The sequence below is a fragment of the Parasteatoda tepidariorum genome, chromosome 10 (genome assembly GCF_043381705.1).
Source record: "Parasteatoda tepidariorum isolate YZ-2023 chromosome 10, CAS_Ptep_4.0, whole genome shotgun sequence".
NCBI lineage: Eukaryota > Metazoa > Arthropoda > Arachnida > Araneae > Theridiidae > Parasteatoda > Parasteatoda tepidariorum.
The window spans coordinates 23969029-23980425 of record NC_092213.1 but is presented as its reverse complement, the minus strand read 5'-3'; the positions used below and the strand labels follow the sequence as shown (position 1 = coordinate 23980425).

The 11397-nt window shown below is 33.1% G+C and overlaps 2 long non-coding RNA genes across 2 annotated transcripts in view; both read left to right on the top strand.

Moving 5' to 3' along the window:
* Positions 1–1977, top strand: part of LOC139426930 (uncharacterized) — an 11510-nt gene extending 9533 nt beyond the window's left edge. The window contains exon 3 of the long non-coding RNA XR_011638054.1: positions 1752–1977. This is a non-coding gene — a long non-coding RNA (uncharacterized lncRNA). The remainder of the gene's footprint in view (positions 1–1751) is intronic.
* Positions 1978–6768: 4791 nt separating this feature from the next.
* Positions 6769–10959, top strand: LOC139426941 (uncharacterized). Its single transcript, XR_011638065.1, has 3 exons — positions 6769–6815; positions 9302–9405; positions 10755–10959. It is a non-coding gene; the product is annotated as an uncharacterized lncRNA (long non-coding RNA).
* The last annotated feature ends 438 nt before the right edge of the window (positions 10960–11397 follow it).

Genomic DNA, 11397 nt, shown 5'->3' with positions numbered 1-11397 from the left:
TACCCGACACATTTTGAAAAGAGCTGAAAAACATGTTTTTTTAAATTTCTATTTTTTTAAGTTTAACTATTCTTTTTTTGGTTTATTCTTTTTGCATTATTTAATTGGATGATAAAACAATAGAAACATACAAAAATGTTGATTATTACTCAGTATTATACAGAAATATAAGCAATACTCCTTAAGCGAGCGGGGCTACCCGACTCTCCCCTACTTGTTTTCTTTCGAGAAATGTATTTTCTGACGATACTGGAACTCATGTGTTTCTTTTTTTTTAACTTCATATTAAAAATGATACTAAAGTACATACGCAGCGTAACAAATTTAGAAACAGCCAATTACCTCACAAAATATACATCGTGTCAAAACGTGAAATTAGACATATTCAATATTTTTTAAAAGCTATCAAAATGCTACCAAAGTCGATCTTTACCCACCCGGGGGTGGGATGGGGGCCAATTTGAAATCTGAAATATGAACCACTATTTTTATTGTAGATTTGGATTTTCAAGAAATGAGTGACCCTTTTGAGTTGTAGGTTAATACTGTTTGCTTCACAGATGTCGTTGTAAAGAGATAAAAGCTAAATGGAATGAAAGTTGTTTAAAATGGCGCATTTTGAGATTTAGCTAAGACTAAGAAGACAAATATCAGAAAAATATTTTATTAATTATTTAGGAAAAAAAAAGTTCTTTTTATTTTTTAGTGACCACCATTTTAAGCAGTTTAACCCCCTTTTTAATTTTCGGGGTTACAGCGTCATCTGTGAAGCAAAATGACCTATACCTCAATACCTATAACTCAATTAGGGTTACCCTATAACCCTAATTGAGTTATAGGGCAACTTTTTTCTGGAAAATTTAAATCTGCAATAAAAAATAGGGTTTCATAATGAAGTCACCCCACAATCACCCCTGGCGCCAATTAATCCTAATTAATTAGCCAATTAATCCTAATTAACTTGAGATAGCAGTTTGTTCATAAGGAATCCGTTTATTATGTGGGGAGAGTAGTTACAGACAATGTCAACCTTCATATATGAAAAGGTATCCCATCATAGAATCGAGTTAACACGTCTTATATACTAGTGAATTGTAATTCTGTACTGCTAAATTCCCTACAGTACTCCCCCACCAGAATTATATATGTGATGGAATGCGATGAAAGAATACCACTAGTTGATTTATTGCTGTTTTGGGAGAAGTCGCGAGAGCTGTATTAAGATCACCGTCTTTTTGAGTGCTGAATGTGAGAGGTGTATCAACTTCACGGTTGTAGTCGCTCCTGTGTTGCCCTTAGCAGTCGAGTGTATACAGGCCAACGTTGTGAGAGATCGAGACTGAGAAGCAACAGCGTGAGGAGGACGATGTCGCAGTCACAAGTAGCAAGTCAACTGTTCAATGTGGACCATCCATCGAAGTAGGTGCGTTCAGATCGAAGTGAGCGTTACTGCCAAGGTAGGCGTGTTCACATCACGTCCGAAGGTCACCACCAATGTGGGGATAGTAGCTTTCGACCATGTCAAACTTCATCTATGAAAAGGTACCCCATCATAGAATCGAGTTAACACATCTTGCATGCCAGTGAATTGTAATTATAATTTTGTAGTGGTAGATTCCCTACAGTTAAAACAAAAGGTGTTCAGGGTGATATCTTTTTTATTTTATGAATTGTGCATTCTTCATCCATTAATGAAGAATTTTTTTCTCTTTTTTATATCTAGACATAACCTTACTTTCTTAAACTTTCAGTTAAACAGGGTGTTCAAGACTATCCCGTTCCATCGTGTAACGCAGATGGTACATATTCTGCTCAGCAATATTCAAGCTTTGGAAGGTGCTACTGTGTAAATCCCAAAGGAGAAAGAGTGAACAAAGCCTGTCCTTGTAAATAAACTATCTGATTTATGCATAATGCAATGTTAATTTTTTAAATGGAAAAAAAATAGTTATTGAAGTAAATACTTTTCTGAGTGCACTTTGCTCCTTTTGAAATTTAAGCGTTGAAATACTTTCATAGTCTAATTTCGTTTTTTAATATATAAAAAAACTAATTTCTACATCGAAATTAATACAACATTCCGGGGCCCGCTCTAAGCATTTGTCACCGTTACATATGCCATGTTGTTGTTGTTGGCGTATGCCTGTTTAGGCAGAGGGAGGGCGATTGTTCTTGTTTTCCAGTGGCGCCATCTAGGGCCAAGAATTCGACTTCTGTCACATCATTCGTCACGCCCGTTTATAGGACGGACCCATTGATCCACAGATCGTAATTTTGACCTGAATCTGAGAACGATCGATCTCCAATCCAGTACCCCCAGAGGTATTGATTTGTTATGGGAACATTACATATGCCATAAAATTGCCAATTTATCGAATAAAAATAAGTCTTGGAAAAAGTATTGACGAATGATTTCTTCCACTGGAAAGAAAAATATATATTTAACTCGATCCTCAAAATTACGTCAAAACGAATTTTCTTAACAAATCAGTTTTTTTTAAAATTCGATTTCAGTTATTTCCGGTAAATGCGCTGCATTACCAATTAGAATTGGGTTCAAATAACATAAGCCTGAGACAAACTACCGTAAAATCATAAGAAATAGTTAAGATTTACAATTGGCGTTGACTTTCAAAAATTGGTGAATACTTTTGATATTTAGCTAAGTTACTGGTTACTAAGTTGAAATCTTTATCGCGGACCCTGCATTCATTAATATAACATGAAGATCAGCGTAACTGAGTAACAACACAACTTAAGATGAAACAATCACAAAGAAATTTTATAAAAAAAAGTTTTTTTACATAGTTCAACTCGACGTTATCTGTTTCAAAGGCTTAAGTCAAAATTCGTACAAATAAGAGCTTTTATCATTAATGCACCCATGGTTGAAATATTTTTATGAAAACATACGAGAACGTTCCTCAAATGGACGTTTTTCATGTCTGCAAGCACTAGAGCTCCTACAATTTTCAGTTATAAGCTTAACACCAAGTACAGAGAGCAAAAAAAGGGAATGGAAGAAACTTTGTACTACCCTGAATAACTTATAGTTCAATATCGAGATCATCACGTTTTAGGACTCATTGTTATTGTTCTGAGGAGATGACCTCAAGTATTCTATTTAATTAGAGCAAACGATAATTTAAGTTACGAAATTATAGACAAAAATGCACTTTCTCAAGATAAACAGTCTGGGAAATATGGCCCCAATACTTTGGGCAATAAAGCAGCTCAAAGTTTGGACCTCTTGATGTTAATTCTATTTTTTTCTTAATTCATCATATGTCGGGGGAATTTTTAAGTGAATTAAAAAAAAATTTCTCATGATTATAAAATTCGTTTATTTATGCATTATGCAAAAAATAACTTTTATAAATTATTATTTTTTATTATTTTATTTAATAATAGCCAAAAAAATTTTATATTCCTTTGATACCCACATTTTTAAATAATCTTTAACAATATAATTTTAGATGGCAGTATACAAAGTTTGAACATAATAAGTCAAATAGTTCCTAAGAAATCGAATTTTACTCATACTAAATTTATAAAAGTTGAATTCTCAGGAACTACTCGACATTTTGCCAAGTAAAATTACATTCTTCAAAATGATATAAAAAATTGTACACCTTTATACTCAGTTCAAAATTGTTTTGTCTATTATTACATAAAATAATAAAAAAATTATGAATATTCACTGAAAGTTTATTTTTTGCTTGGAATTATCTTTGGATTCGAGATATTACGAAATATACAAAAAATAGAATTAGCATTAAGGGGTCAAGCATTAGAAATGTTCTCCTGACCACCAAACTATTGGGACCGTATTTCTCAGATTGCTACTACCCGCTATATTTTGGGGGTCAGAAATCCAAATTCGTCGAAAAAATGATATGCTTATTCTGAGAAAATACGTTCTTGTTGATTTCGTTTCTTAAAAAATCGTCCGCACTAAATATTAGCATATTTGAGGTCTTCTCCTGCGAACCATTAAGATTAAGTTCTACAATAGGAAGATCCGATCGTTAAATCAAAAATCATCTAGGGCAGGGTCTCTTAACCTGTGGTTCATGGACCCCTAAGGGGTCCATGAGTCATATTTTGGGGGTCCGCTGACTACTCCTAATTTTTAAAATGTTTGGAAGCCTGCACATTGCTTGTAAAGCGAGCTATGGCAGCTATAATTCCATTTGCTACAGTGAATCTTTGCGAAGCGGGATTTTCCACACTTGTGACAATAAAATCAAAATATCGAAATCGATTGAATGTTGAGCATGATATGTGCGTTGCTTTGTCGAACACCATCCCCCAATCCAATTTATTAATTAAGGAAAAGCAGCAGCAACCATTACGTTAAAAATTTTGAATACTATTAAAATAATAAAATTGAATGTTTTCTAATAGTTGATGTTTTTTACAATAATTTTTTTCACATTGGGTGGTCCGTGACTTCTTAAAAAATTTTAAAAGGGGTTCATTACACCAAAAAGGCTAAGAAACACTGATCTAGGGTAATCCTTTTTTTTCTTGTTGCGCAATGTACAACAATGTTGTTTTTTCTTCAGATGGCACCGTTTTTTAAAATTCCGTTTATAGTTTTTGAAGAATTAATTGTTAATCCCTGAATTTTAGGACATTTTGCATTTAATATATTAGTTTGATAAAAAAAATTATATACGTAAAATGGAAAATACAGAAATAAATGAAGTTTCTGAAATTTGAAACAAATCGGATTAAAAAGGATAGCGCTACTACAGCCTGTCAACGAGCGAAGCACGGATTTGATTGTAAAACCATAACTAATACTAGGATCAAAGCAGTTTTTATTTTAATAAATGAAGGAAAAGAAACGTTATTCATTTTTCATAACTAACAGCACTCTTTTGAATTGTAATAGAACAATTAAATTAAACGCTTTCCTAAGATTTAGACAATATTAGAAGTTAATTCTTCCTATCCATCTTTATAGGATATGTGGGATTATATTTATTTGATATATTTATATTTATTCTATATTTTAATACTCACTGACGATAGATTAGAAGAAACATCAGTGTTTAGAGTATCGGGCAAATATATACCGGGCAATGGCACTTGACCTTAAAAAAACATCAGTGTAGGGTATACCGGGCAGTGGCACTTAGCCTTAAAAAAACATCAGTGTAGGGTATACAGAGAAAATGTATACCGGTCAAATGTGAATGTATGGCCCGATACTCCAAACACTGATGCTTCTTCTGATCTATCGTCAGTAAGTATTAAAATATCGAATAAATGTAATTATATCCACGAATAAATTCATATCAAATTGAATGTAATAAATATTTCGGACATTCACCAAAGCGACTATGTGATTGTCAACATTCACCGGTGAAAGTCAACAATCACCGATTTCGGTCATTCACCGTAACATATATACACAGTCCAGTCACATTAATGTGACTACCTGTCAAAAGCCTGAATAACCACCTTTGACAGAGCGGACCGCTGCGAAACGGGCAGGAAGAGAGTGAAATAGATTTCTGAAGATATTCACTGGGATGTTGAGCCATGCCGATTCCAGTGACGTGGCCAGCTGCGCTAGATTACGCGGTTGAGGATCCATGGCGCGAACAACCCGATCAAGGTGGTCCCACAGATTCTCGATTGGGTTTAAATCCGGTGAGTTTGCTGGCCAGGGGAGTACGGTAAATTCATCCTGGTGCTCTTCGAACCACGCACATACACTTCCGAGCTGTATGACACCTCGCATTGTCCTACTGGTAGATGCCATCATTCTGAGGAAAAATCATTCGCATGTAGGGGTGGACATGGTCCGCAAGGGCAGATGCGTACTTGTGATGATCCATCGTGCCTTCCCCAATGATGAGTGCACCCAGTGAATGCCAGGAAAACATTCCCCAAACCATAATGCTCGCTCCTCCAGCCTGGATCCTTCCGACAATTGTTGCAGGGTGTTCGCTTTCAGACGTTTCACGCCGTATACGCCAACGTCCATCTGTCCGATGGAGCATAAAACGTGATTCATCGGAAAAAGCCACCTGTCTTCACTCTGTGGACGTCCAATTGCGGTAGTGGCGTGCAAATTCCAGCCTTCGTCGCCGATGAACAGCAGTCAGCATAGGTGCATTAACCAGGGGTTTGCTGCTGTGGCCCATGAGCAGCAACGTTTGCTGAAAAGTTATTGAGGATACACTCTTGGTGGCCCCTTGGTTCATCTGGGCGGTCAGTTGCTCAACAGTTGCACGTCTATTCGCCTGAACACATCTTTCGCTCGCTTCTGTCATCTATAGCCCGTGGTGCACCACATGTGCCACGCTGCTTATTTTGAAGAGTGCCATTTTGCCATACATGGTATACTTTTACCACGGCGGCACTCAAACAGTTCACAAAATTAACCGTTTCTGAAAAGCCCATAATCATGCCCTTTTTGACGTCGGATAAATCACTACGCTTCTGCATTACGTCAACGATTGAAATGCTTTCCGATGCCCTAGGACATCCTATACATACACTCCACTGTAATGTGCTGCCACCTGCTTTCTGTGATTGGTTATTTCACGTTGACGTCGAAAATAGGTGGTGGTCACATTAATGTGACTGGACTGTGTATATATATATATATATATCTATTAGTTTTATACTATTTGTTGTTATCATTCGATAAGTAAAGTATACGTAATAAACTTTACGTAAATAAACTTAGAAAATTACATGAATTTTACTCATATATATACCCTTAACTTATCTATTAGATGTACAAAAAATATCTGTTGTTAGAACACTTGGAAAACTTTTGAAACCAACATTGAGTAAGTTTCATATTCAAGCACTTTTGTAAGGTTATTTTGTTTCGTACAGTGCTGAAAACAATAAAACAATGAGGGGATATCTTAAATTTGGTTTTGCGCAGGCGTAATCCTATAATTTAAAACTTTAGTAATAAAAAAAAGTCGGAAAGGAAAATTATAATGCTTACAAAATTTGGGATTAGGCCAATTTTTTCAGTTATGACATAAAAAACAATATAACATTTAATTTTAACCAGTTACTTTGAGCAATTTTAAGCATCCTGTTAAAATTTAGTGTATTTTTCTAACAATTAGAGAAGAAAGGATATAAGTTTTACTAATTGTAATATACACGTGCTTAAACGATGTCTTACGTCATCCATCTCTTTTGGGTACTTGCTTTATGACTTCATATAAATTACAATAAAAATAAAAAGCCCCATTTTGTTAGAATCGTGTGTTTAACTCTTAGTTCGTACATACAAGAAACAGTGAGTCCGAAATATTTTTGTATAAGTTTAGTATTTAAAGTGTCGTTTAAAACGTTTTATTATATTAATGGTTATTCTATAATAGAAAAATATTTATCTCAATTTTAATCTCAACTACAATCTCAATTAAAAAATAAATAAATAAGAATCTGGGAAATATGGTTCGCATAGTTTGGTCAGGAGATCGATCCTAAGTTTGAACCCATTAATGTTAATTTTACTTCTTGCGTATGTTGGCTGGGTGACGCAGTTGGTTTGTCATCGGCCTTCTGAGCCCAAGTCTGCGGGTTCGATTCCCGGCCCAGACATCGGATTTTCGGGATCCTCAGCGGCCATGTCGTATGATTATGCGGCATGTAAAAGATCCCTGGAGTGCCTTATTGGCTCTTGGCATTTCCGGCAAAATTGAATCCCTAGTGCACTTTAGCATCCAAACAGAGTCTCGGTGCTGCCATCTAGTTTGGCAGAAACTAGACGTTCAAATTAACATGGCCAACGGTATCTCACCCATTGTGGTGGTCCTGAAGGAGTGGATGCCACTTCTGGAGAACGCACTAGGTCTGCTCATTGGGAAGACTGATTGTGCAGCTCATTGGAAATAAAGAAAAAATTAAAAAGAACTTTTTGATTATCACGCCGTATCTCAAAAACTTTTTAAGAGAATTGAAACATTTTTGCACACAGTTCTATAATTCGTTTATCCAAAGATAAATCCATGCAAAAAATAAATTTTAGTAAATATTTTTTATTTTTTTTATTATTTTATTTATTAATATTCGATACAATTTTGAATTGCAAGGTATACAATTTTTAAATCATTTTAAAGCATATAATTTTACATAACAAAATACAAAATTCAAGCGAAATCGGTTGAATAGTTACTGAGAAATCAAATTTTAAATATACTACTTCCTTAACTATATGGTTTTTATTTCCCTGATTTCGGCTTCTGTAGCCATTTCTGAATGGTTATTTAGTATTACGCGCTTGCTTGTCTTCAGAAGAAATTTTTTTTTTAAAAAACAAAAACATTTTTATTTTTGCCCAGAATTTCCTTCAAAAGATATTTGCTTTTTTTAAATTGATTTTCATTAGCTCTAAAATTAAATAAATAAATATGAATAGAAATCTAATTCAAATAGGCAAAAACACAGCATACAGCGCCAAAATCCAAAACTAAATGATTGCCTTTAATCTTTGAAAAGAGGAAAAAAAATCATAAGCATTTAAAGTAATCATATGCTATTTCTGCCCTTCTAAGGAGCAGAACAATTATTTTTCATCTTTCCTAAAAGGTAATAGATTTATGAATGATGCTTCGCAATCAAAAATTTAATAAAATATAAACAAATTAAATCGGGAAAGCTAAAATTAAAAATGCAACAACTTTTCAAAAAAAAAAGAAGAAAAAAAACTATTTTTAAAGCTATTTACTAAAGCTATACATAAACGTTTTAAATCAATGAATTTCTGAAGTTATACAGTGCATAATAGACTAAAGAATGATTCTTTGCCAAAATCCAAACTTAAAAATAAAAAAAAGAGAAACAGTTTTTTAAAACCAGACATGATTTTTTTCAGCTATACTTTTTTAACCCCTTCAGGAACGTGATCTTGCGGATTTTCACGAATCACAGTATCACATATGAAACGAACCTTTCTAATCTCGTGATCTCAATACGGTACTCACAAAATACATCACGTATTAGTACGAATACGTACTCTGTAGTAGTAAAAACGTGGAAAGTGCATGTGTTGGGAAGAGCTTCTTCTTCCTTCAGCCAGTCCTGATAAAAGGGTCAAAGCCGTATATACTTCATAATAGAAGAACGATTCTCTACCATCAAAAATATGTTAAAAACAAACTAAATCGAAATAACTAAAATTTAAAATGCAATCGAAAATCCAAAGCTAAAGAAGACTTCAGAATTATTTTATTCGTTTGTCTTTAAAAAATACTCTATATAAAAAGTTTTATTTTTGTAATTAGGCTAATTAGTGTTCTATTGATTTTAGAGGGAAAATGAAGTTTTACGGATTCCTTGTATTAATTGCTTGCTTGTTTGCTGTTTTGAAGGCCGAAAGTTGTAAAGATAAACTGGAAGAAGCGAAAAAAATGTGTAAGTAATATTATTATTAAGTTGAAGGGATTTTTTTTCCTAAAACTTTTCTATAGATGATAAGGAATTCAAAACAAAATTTAATGCTAGACTTGTGGTGTGAATGAAAAATAAAACTCAATTTCTTGTATTTGTAAACATATTCTATTTTAATATTTATTAATCATGATTATTCATTTACAACTTTCCACACATTTTTGCTTATGAAATAAATTTTCTTTATGTTTTTAAAATTATCCAACAATTCATTAAATCGTCTTAATCTGAAGGATTTTGTAAATATCTATTGATAGTATTTGCTGGTACTTGTTTTCTGCCGAGAAATGTATTTTTTGAAAATACTAGAACACATGTGCTTTATTTTTTTAAAACTGAATAATAAAAAAGGTTACCAAAGCACGTATAGAGAGTAAAAACATTTGGAAACTGTCAATTATCTCATAAAGTATTCATCGTAATCAAAAAGTTAAACTAGACACATTCAATAATTTTTAAAAGGTATCCAATGATTCGAAACTCCATCTTAATACCCCCCGGGGTGTGATGTTATCCTATTTGAAATCTTAAATATGAATCGTTATTTTTTATTGCAGATTCGGATTTTCCAGAAATGAGTAACTCTTTTGAGTTGTAGCTTCACAGATGACGTTGTAAAAGGATAAAAGATAAATGGGATAAAAGCTGATTGAAAATGCGAATTTCGGGACCTAAAAGGCTAAAAAGATAAAAATTGACATGCTGAAAACAATTTTTATCGATATTGTTTTCGAAAAAAAAATATTGAAGCAGTTTTAGGTTTATTTATTTTTATTTTTAAGTCACTACTATTTTAAATAGTTTGTACCATTTTTAATTTTCTCGATTACTGAAAGATCGAACTTGATATCATTTGGATTATTTAAAAAATGTGAAATGCAACTATTTTCACTTTTTCAATCCGATGTATATTTTTCGAGATATTTGACCATTTCCAAATTTTTTTATACCCTGTATGTTCTATTTTTAACTGAACTATCAGAACCATACTTTCTAGATTTCTGTTCCTCCCCCCTCCTCCATTACAAAAAGTCAAAAATTCTTATTATGGGGTAAAAACAGTATATATTTATTCGGAGACTGTACATTTTTGTGTTTGATTCCTTAACGTATTCTTAATTTAATTGTAAATCCTAATTAATTATCATATTTCAGATCGCATTTAGTTCGTAAAAATCCGTTTATTAAAACAAAAGGTGTTCAGGGTGATATCTTTTTTATTTTATGAACTGTAGATTCTTCATCCATTTATAAAGATTTTTTTCTTCTTCTTTTTAATATCTAGACATAACCTTACTTTTTATAACTTTCAGTTAAACAGGGTGTTAGAGACATGCCGCGTCCTTCCTGTAATGCAGATGGTACATACGCTGCTCGGCAATATCGAGGTCATGGCATATGCTACTGTGTAAATCCTGAAGGAGAAAAAGTGGGCAATTGTCCTTGCAAATGAACTAGCTGATTTATGCATAATGTAATGTAAATTTTTGAAATGAAAAGAAAAGTTGTTGAAATGTTTTCCTGAGTACACTTTGCTTCTGTTGAAATTTAATCGTTGAAATACTTCCATTGAGTCCTTTCATTTTTAGATATATAAAGATATTAATTTCTCCATGGAAATTACATTATTAATTAAAGTTCTATATCTACTAACGCATTCCAGGGGCTATGCTAAGCATTTGCCATTTCCCCAAATGCGATGAAATAGTAAATTTGGCGAATAAATACTGTTTTTGAAGAAATATTGGCGAATGTTTTCTTCCACTGGAGAGAAAAATATTTATTTAACTCGATCCTCAAAATTATGTCCAAATTAATTTTTCTAGACAAATCAGTATTTTTTTATTCGATTACAGTAATTTTCGGTACACGCGCCGTGTAACCAATCAGATTTGGGTTCAAATAATATAAGCCAGAAGCAAACGACCTTAAAATAGTTTTCTTTAGGGAAAAAAT